The following is a 9,985-nucleotide window of genomic DNA, read 5'->3' as shown; positions in this document are numbered from 1 at the left end:
CCTACCTCATAGGGTTGTTGTGAGGATCCGACAGAGAGAAGGAACTGTGTACGCCATCCAGAACTCTTTGAAGGAAGGGTGGTATAAAAATGTGGGGTTTTTTCGTAACAGAGCTTGACTCAAGAAGGGAAAAGATTTAGTGGCAGAGTCACTAGGTCTCAGCTTGAAATACCAGATCAATTCCCCTTTAATTTATTATCCAAGCATTAAGGAAGGACAATCTTTTTTTTTCCTTTTGTCCAAGCCTCACTTTAGCTCTGTTTTCCTATCTTAAGAAAATGACAGAGCTTGGGCCCAAGAAGGGAAGAGATTTAGAATGGATAGTTGCAGACCAGTGGCTTTTAATACTAGTTTCACTTCCTTCAAGATTTATCCAATGATGGCAATTCTTCTTTTACATCAGATGAAAGAGAACCCAGCTCTTGAATTAACTGATTAGGTTTATGCTAACTTGGCTGGAAACCGTCTACTTATATTTCTGATTGATCAGACATGCTAGGCTTCAGAATTACTGCCAGTGTCACAGCACACTCATGCCATTCTGACATATAATAAACTGGTCATCCTTCCAAAGGAATGTAAGCTGTTGGTGGTGGCAGGGTGATGGAGAAGGAACAGCCCAGCATCAACAATAAGTTGGACTCATTAGCATAAGATAATCCCCACCACCAAGTCACTGGTTTCTGTATTATCTGTCGCAGCAAAATAAAACCCAGCAGAGCTAAGAAGGTCATTGCATTCTCAGGGTAATCAGCTGTGGTGAATTTAGTCTGGAAGGGGCAGATGCAAATATTCAAGAGTAAGGGAGCATCCCTGATTGTTGAGGATGAATAGCAAAGAGCCCTTCAAATTTTAGATTAGACTAGACAGAAAGAACGATGTTCATGCTGGTGTCTTATCTAGATAGTTTTCCATGAAGGAGAATTTAGCAGATCAAGAAATTAGCTGTTTTATGATGAGCAAATGTGCAAAACAAGGCTACTTGTTTTAGTGCCTTCAAAAGGCCACTGTCAGGGCTTATTCTACCATTTATTCTAATAAGCTGGAGATAACACAAGTAGCTTCAAAGATTGTGAAAGTGTGATTTTTGGTCTGGGAGTCTTGACAGCCCAATTCTTTGCATGTCTACTCCGAAGTCCCATTGAGTTTAATGAGATATACTCCGATGTAAGTATATGTATGATTGCAGCCTAAGAGCTGGTATTTGTGGCTTAGAGACTGAGCTGTGAATTAGGCCTTCCTGGTTTGAATGCACCTCTGCCATGAATTTTCACTAGATTGCCTCCAGGCAAGCCGCTCCCTCTCAAGAGTTAGAGAAGTATTGCACCACAAATAACAGCCCAATCCTATAGTCCTCCCCCTGCAGATGCAGCAATACCAAAATGGCTACAACTGCATCTTGCAGGGGGGGGAGGGTGGCTGAAAGCAATTGCGGAGGTCTCCCCTGGGTAGGAGAACATCTGTTCCCTTACACAGGGATAAATGCCTGCAATGTAGAGGTCTACTCAGACCTGTGCTAGCAAAATCGTTGGCGCAGGTCTGCATAGATCTGGTCCATGAAGGAGGCCAGCATTAAAGCCCAATAAGCAGAGGTGGGTAAAAATTTATTTTTTCACAGATTTTAATATTTTTCAAAGTTAAAAGTGCAGAAAGTGGTGTTGTGTGTTTTTATTCCAAGAGCGCATTTTTATCAATTAGAAGTTATTATTGCTTTAGAAGTGTGCCTGGTAGGTAATATAGGTATAGTGGCAGCAGATGCAGCCGCATGCATCTGTAGAGGTATTAGAATGGTTTCCCCCCCCCCCTCATATTTCACACATTTTGTGTTTTTGTGTCTTTTTCCAAAAAGTGAGAAGTGTAGAAAGTGGTGTTGTGTGTTTTTATTTCATTATCTCTGAAAAATTCCACCTCTACCAATAAGATTGAGCTGTTAGGTTCTCATACGGCCTGATTTTTCAGGTGTTGATAGGACTCTGATCATGCTGTCCAAAGCCTTTGTGATCCATTAGCTGGTCTAGCTTGGTTTTTGTTGGGGGCAGGGGAGTATTTCTCTGAATCTTATCTCTGATAGACCTAGAGAAACAAGACAGTGGTCTTCAACCTTTTTTGTGCCATGACGCAAGTAAGTAAATATGAGGCTGAGAACCCACCGCTGATCCTGCCTCCCTCCTGGAACCCAATCATACCATCCCATCTCAATCGCTGTCACTCCCTGCCCACACAGGCCACAGTGCAAAAGGCTCAGCACAACTATTTTTGTTCATCAAGGTAATCCATCCCTTTGGCTTCTATTATCAGTGCTGGACAGACTACTGCAGACAGGCTAAGGTAGAATGGCAGCAGACAGCAAAGACTACCAATCAAGCAAGACTCAGGAACAATCAGCTGTGTGTTAATACTTTCACGTGTGGAACGTTGGCCTTTATGCAACCCTCTGCCCCTCCAATACAGCACCATACCACTCCAATAGTATGACGTTGCATGAATGGTGGCCATTTTAAGTTCCCCTAACTTGACAGGACCCCATGAATGTGCTTTGCAACACCATTGGGGTCATGGCCCCAAGGCTGAAGAACACTGAAAGAAGGCAAAACATGCAGGCATTATTCTACCAAATACCTTTGTAAGAAACAAGCTCCCGCCCACCTTTCATGGTCCAATCTACCCAGTGAGGGGGAAGTTGCAAGGTGAGGATTATAATGTTAGATGTGTCAGCCAGCTTTGTTTCTCCCTTGCATGTTTAACCATAGAGATTTTTAAAAAATGACAAAGAAAAGAGAGTTTGGGGCTCATTTGGAAGCCATTTTTTTTTCCTCCAAGGAAGGATAATCTCCCTTAGAAAACAAATGAGAAATCTAGGATTTTATCATAGCTGTGATTGGGCAGCAGCATGCCTTTCTAGAAACTTCATGCTCCTTTTGGCAAGTCTGATTTCTCATTAATTGCATGGGGTATTTTAGCTTTTGAACATTAACAAAGTTAATGTTAGATAAATTAAATAAAATGGCTAATACCATTCATTGTTACCCCCCACCCCAACTGCAGACTGATGGGAGAGGGTGGCTGAGGGAGAATTTCCTACAAAGGGGCCTGCAAGGCAGTCCAGTGTGATTATAGCCATATTGCACTCTGTGTGTGTGTGTGTGTGTGTGTGTGTGTGTGTGAGAGAGAGAGAGAGAGAGAGAGAGAGAGAGTCAGTCTGATGACCATGTTGTGCAGTCTTGTGTTATTACACAGTTTCTTGGTGTTCCAAGGGACTCCTCCTCCCCCCAAAGAGAGAACACAATCAGATTGTCAACTTGATTGCACCAGCAACTCTGGGGAAGGGAATGATTGACTGCTTCCCTACCAAGGAAGAAAAATAAGGGGATGCCTGTGAGTGGGTGGGTTTTGATCACAAAAGCAGTCCAGAGGAAAAGAGTTAATCACCCCTCCCCCAGTGCTGTGAACAACTTTTGAGCCCATGACTGCATGTTCTTTACTGAGTGTGTTGCTTGCGCTTTGGGATAATTAAATAATGCTGTTAAATGCTGTAGTAGATGTTTTTGCCTCTCTCCCCAAATCTGACCATTTTCTGCTGGTGGCTCTTTTGGATTTCACATTTAACAATATCTCCTGCAAAGCATGTGCTGGCTTGCAGCAAAGGGGAATTTGCAAACTTTATACATACCTTCTCTGAAGTAAATTTAATTGTGTTGAGTGGGGCTTACTCCCATGAAAGTATATATAGAATTGTTGAAGTACCATAGTTCAATTGCTTGTGCAGGCCCCATCCCAACTCAAACTGAGTGCTCAACTGCCTTGTGCTCAGGGCTGCCAACTCTGATAGAAGCTGTTCTTTATATATATATATATATATATATATATATATATATATATATATATATATTTTCCTAGCATGTTGAACTGTAATATTAAAAATTCCTGGGCACCCTGTTCAAAACTCCAGGATTGCTTTCTGGAGATTGATGCTGATTCCTGGAGATGTCAGGGGAATTCTTGAGAGTCGTGTTCCATTTACTTGGTTACCATCATGTTTGGAATTGTGCCCCAGCAAAACATTTCATGAGCATTTCCAATCAACTTGGAAACTGGGCATTGTGCATCACTCATTCCCCAGCTCATGATCCTAACCCCCAACCCCAAGTAAACACCTTTGCTTACTGGGCAAAAAAGGCTGACCAGATTTGGAGAACTGGAGAAACTGTCTGCTTTGCTATTATGAACCCTGCACAATCATTCACTCTAACAGGAACATAGACACTTTCAGTTGCAGTGTATGTATACTTTCAGACACATGTTAAGCATGAAAGGGATTGCTCTTCTAAGATCACGTTTTATGGTTGACTGGGTGGAATCATCATGAGAAGCATAACTTTTCTCTCTTAACAAAATTTCCAAGGTCCAGCTGTCAGGCTCTGTAAAGAACTCTTGAACAAAACAATATTCATTTTTTTTTTCTGCTGTGAATATTTAAAGATCTGTCAGTACCCTGGGAAAGCATCTTCTCAGTGAATTTCTTAAGCCTGAATGCCTGACTAGTTGATGAGAGGCACAAAGGGAGATCATTTCAAACCTTCATGCCCCTGAAAAGTCTCCCCCTCCCCCCCCTTCCAGCTCTGGTTTTTAGGCTGGAAACTTCTTTTATTTTCTGCTGAGCCTGGAGTCAACATTCTAGTTCTCTAGTTCTAAGTCTGCATTCTAGTTCTGTTTCAGATAACCAAATCAGACCAGCTCTCCATGGCACAGGGTTGAAAGTAATCTGATGCAGCCCTATGCCCCCCCCCCCAGTTTTCTCATCTTGGGGGCACACCCAAAGCATACCATGCTCACCTGCATCTTTGCAATGACATAACATCTGATCCAGGTGCCACCACTTTGCACTTGCCTCTGTGCCACCTTCAGCCCAGCCAACCGCCTCTGATGTTTGAAAATGGTGCCATGTCATTCCTCTCCAACTTTGTCCTGCAGCTGTTTTCAAACAGCAGCTAGCCGTGAAGGTAATACTAGGGTAGTGCTCATATCACTGGATGGCATAGTGGACTTGGAAGATCCAGGTTCAAATCGCTGCTCAGCCATGAAGCTTCATGGATGGCCTTGTTGGACTAATCACTATATCTCAGCTTCAACTACCTCACAGCGTCGTTGTGAGCATAGGAGAGCAGCAACTATGTACACTGCCCTGAGTTCCTTAGAGGAAGGGTGGTACAAAAATGTGAAAAAATAAATAAATCACTGAAAAGGTGTAAAATGGGTGGTCAAGTGTGTTGCCCGTTTCCCTAAGTACTGTCTGGCTTCTAGGGCCCATAGTGGCCCATAGTGGCCAATGGTAGAGCTGACCATGCAGAAAGTATCCATGTAGGGATTTTATTGCAAATGCCTCGCCATACTGGCCCCAAACAGAACAAAAAGTTGGGATTGGTAATGTTAGCCAGAACCAATCAATAATATCACAAGCCAAACAAGCACTGCAAGCCATGTATCCTGAGGACTTTCAGAGATTTACCTGCCTTTTTACTCTTTGAGTTTTGCTCTTCAGATGTTCTGGCCTTGAAAGTCTCAGTGTTCTCCTTTTAATATTTGCAGTGCCGAAACCGTGAGGCTTTCTGGTATATTTCCCATGGTCATTATTTTCCTTTCACAGGTCATCACTCATTTTTAATGGGCAATGAGCCCATATTTGCACTTACTGTACTGAAAGGCTCTGTTAGGGAACTGAAGAAGCATCCGCTTCCTTTAGCGAACGCGACATCAGGCTAATTGGTAGAAACAACTGTCCCCCTTTACAGCGTGTTCTTCCCAGATATTCCACATCCATTGTGGGAGACCACCCATATAAAGAGAATGCCTGAGATTTTGTGGGGACTTACTGTTCCAAAGAGATAGATAAATAACGTTCCGTGGAAAAGGCTGGGAGCAGTGAAATGATTTTAAAGAGAGACAAGTCACTCTTGCTTTCTGTACTCGGGTAGAATGAAGCGTCAGAGCAGGACAAAGTTAGGAAAGAGATGCCCCGCATTAAGCTCTCCCTTTTGGTACGATGTGTGGTCTGACACCGCTCTGTGGTGTGAGAAATTGCATTATGTATAATCTGCGCTGTGTGCTAATCACGCTAACAGCTGTCGGAGGCTTACAGAGGCTCAGCAAGTTCACCAGCTCGACACAGAGTCCATGCTGTGGTCACTATTATTTCATGCCCTAACAGCAATTTTCCTGCTGAAAGGGCTTCGGTTTTCTCTGCCTGTCTCCAGCAGCAGCAGGGGGTATGAAGAGGGCATTTTTCTCAAGCGATGAAGGCTGTTCCCACGACTACAGGAAGGAAGAGAGAAAGAGGCAGCGAGGAGGGGGCAAAAGCACAGAGCGACCCGGACCTTTGGAAAGATGACCTAGTGGAAAAAAATGACCCAAAGCAATGTTTTAATCAGTGTCTTCCTCTGCAATCTGTGCTCTCATTAAATGGTGGGGCAGCTGGGCTTCCAGACTGGAGGTGTTTGGCGCTTAGCAGCCATTGCTTTTCTGTCCCAAGCCACACTCTTCAGCAGGTGTAGTGCTCCCTTGCCATATACATTCTGCTAAGTTTTGTCCACACTTAGGTTTGGGTTTGAGATCTCTCCCTCTTTCCCCTGTTCTAGCAGTGACTATCCTGGTCACAGACAGAAGTGGGAGCTACACCTGCGTTTGCTTCCACGTATTCTTCAACTTTTTCTTTTGCTTCCTGGCACATTACCCAGTGTCAGCACCAGGTTGCTGGGGCTTCGGGGGGAGGGGAGGAAACAATTTACACTGGGACCAACATGCATTGGCCACTACTACTGATACTGAGGGGTGGCTGGCCTGCCACAATGTGCCGCCAATGATTGTGGATCATTGGTCTTCCCCTTCCACCACCCTGCATTCGGGAAATATTGCTGTGCTCTTGAGGTGGTTAAAAGTAAGCTAGGATGGTGTAGTAGTTCAGGAGTCAGACTTAGGGCCAAATCCTATCCAACTCTCCAGCCGTGCCAATGGGGCATGCACTGCATCCTGTGGTAGGAGGCGATTACAGAGGCCTCCTCCAGGTAAGAGAATGTTTGTTCCCTTTCTTTGGGGCAGCATTGCTGCAGCACCAACACTGGTAAGTTAGATAGGATTGGGCCCTTAGACCTGGAAGATCCAGGTTCAAATCCCTGCTCACCCACCAAATTTCCTAGGTGACCTTGGGCCAGTCATCACCTCTCAGCTTCATCTACCTCACAGGGTTGTTGTGAAGACAAAAGGAGGAAAAGAACTATGTACACCCTTTTGTTGTGGCAGGCGTGATGGGGGACAGGAAGAGGGAACACAGTATATATAAGGCCCCATGCATGGCCTGGAAAGGCTGCACCTCTTGACCAGCACAGGTATCACTCATATAGAAGTTGGTCTAGAGTAGCAGTTCCCAAACTTACCACTGCCTGGTGCCCTTTTTCCATGGTGCCCTGTCTTAGCGGTGCCATTGCATGAAATCTCATGCAATCTTGGCCCAGCAAACTGGGAAGAAGAGACTGTGCAGAACCCCTGTGAGTGAGCCATGCCACCTTTGGGCGTTGTGGAGTGCAGTTTGTGAACCACTGGCCTAGGGTGTCACTGCCTCTGTCCTGCTTAATATGCAGGTGTTCTGGAAACAAGGTGAGACCTTGCTGTCACTCAGTATCAACAATATTGAGCTAGATGGACCAATGGGGCTGAGGCAAATACAAGACTTCCTATGTAACTTCTTCTCGGCTTGTTTACCTCCTGAATGATCCTCCCTCTGATGTCCAGGAAAGGCAAAATAACACTAGATATGTTTCTAGATACTTTTTCTGTATTTTTAAAAAATCCATATAACAAAAATGCCAGATTAAAATTCAAATGTGAAGTGATGCTTCTCATCCTGCATCGTATCTAATTCGTTTTGTGACAGTACTTAATTCTGTCATTTTCATACAATCAGCTGCCTGTAAAGCCAACAAGTGTTGCTCTGCATTACAGCTCAGTGGAAAAGCAGCTGGTCTAACAAAACACCACATCAGAGAAGGATTCGCATTTCAAATAAGCAGGATGAGCAGAGCATGGCGTGGCATGAAGGCCAGAGGCGGCACCAAAGTTCAAGGAAAGCAAGTGGTGCAAGATGGGCTCCAGATGACTGCACTTTCTCTCTCCCTGCCCACCCTGGCAACTTAGTGGAGGGAGAGGAAATGGCGACTTATTTTTTCCCTTCCTCTAGCAGTGCTGGAATGAAAGGTGGTCTGCCATTAGAATATAAGAGCCTTGTGGCATCAGGCAAAAGGCCCATCTAGTCCTGCTTCCTGAATCTCACAGGAATCTCAAGAATCTCTTCCTGAATCTCACCAGGTACCTCAGGGAGCACTCAGGACAACATGATACCTGAATCCCGTACTCACTTGCAGCTGGGAGATAGGCTATCTCTAAAATCTGGAGGTTGTAAATAGTCTTCATGGTTTGTAACCTGTAATGGATGTTTCCTCCATAATCTGTCCAACCCCCTTTTAAAGGCATCTCTAGGCCAAGTGCCATCTTAACAACCTGGCAAGGAGTTCCATTGCCCTGTTCCCTTTCCTGCTTGCTCTCAGTGAGCAGGAAGAAGATTGGACAGCCAACTGCACCAGCCTGGTGGACATCAGATCAGAGAAAGGTGGCCAGCGGATGTGGAGGTGGTGGGGGTGGGGCACCCCTCACCATTTCACCATTCCCCCCAATTTGTTTCAGTTGGCTTCATTGTTAGGCCTGTCCTGACTTCCCTTTGCTATGGTGTAAATGGTGATGAAGTCACTAGTGTAGCTAGAGCAGGGTCAAAATGGTAAATACTGCAGGCACTGCAACACACTGTTTCAGCGGCCCCTCCTACTCATTGTCAGAGCCATTCTGGGCGGCAATGGCAATGTGCATGTGCTTGTTGAACCAAATGGCGTAGCCTGCACATTGTTGTCTCTGTCCGAAATGGCTCTGATGACGAGCGGGAGGGGCCATTTACATGGTGCGTTGTGGTGCCTGCAGTACTTACTATTTTGCCCCTCCTCTAGCTATGCTACTGGATGAAGTGAAAGAGGAACGGACTACATATATGGAAGATGCATGCATGGACGATGCACCACCTCTGATTAGAGGGGGAAGATGCACCACTAATCAGAGCTGGTTGCCTAATCAGAGAAGGTTGCCTAATTATGGAAGGAGCAGGGTGAGAGGGTGGGACTGGCAGAGCTCAGTTCAAGAGCCCTGCATTGAGTCCCCCTGATTTGACTCAAAGCTACTTTATTCTGTGCTAGCTAAATATCCAGTGCAGTTGAGTAGCCCCATTGTGGGGCTTCCTTCCTTACTTGCAGGAATGTCCCCTTCCCCCAAGAAGCTGCTGGCAGATGCCCAGAGACCCTAGGATGCAGTAGCATCCATTTCGGTGTCGCTGCTCCTCTGGGCGCTGGGCAGCTCAGGATTGGGCTGCCCCTCTGGTCAGCACTGACTGGTAGCAACTCTCCAGGGTTTCAGATGAGAATTTTTCTCTGCCCTACCTGGAGATGCAGAGGGCACTTGCCTCAAAGATGGCAATAATGAAAAACTTGAATAAAAAGCATTATTTCCATTGTATTATGCCATTCTGAAAATTCAGAAACAAGATGTTTCAAATCTTTTGTTGTTGCATGTTAGTTATTGTCATTATTTTGTGGAGTTCTGTCCCATTTTCAAACATACAAGTCTACAGAGTGGTTCTCATAGGAAAATAAATGAAAAGGTGGTTCCTTGTCCCAGAGGCATCCAATCTTTAAACCGTTTCTGCCCAATGTTGCATATGCACACCAGGAATCAAATGTGTAAACCTGTGGGCCAGACAAAAATGGGTTGAAACAAAAGACCAGCAAACAGCAACTGGGGGAGATGCTACTAAGGGTCCAATCCGATCCAACTTTCCAGTGCTGTACCAAGGGGGCATGTGCTACATCCTGCATTGAGTGGTGAGGGGAATCATGGA

Source organism: Tiliqua scincoides, chromosome 3, assembly GCF_035046505.1.
Source record: "Tiliqua scincoides isolate rTilSci1 chromosome 3, rTilSci1.hap2, whole genome shotgun sequence".
NCBI classification, from domain to species: Eukaryota; Metazoa; Chordata; class Lepidosauria; order Squamata; family Scincidae; genus Tiliqua; species Tiliqua scincoides.
The sequence above is the reverse complement of the archived record's forward strand: the minus strand, read 5'-3'. Positions refer to the sequence as shown.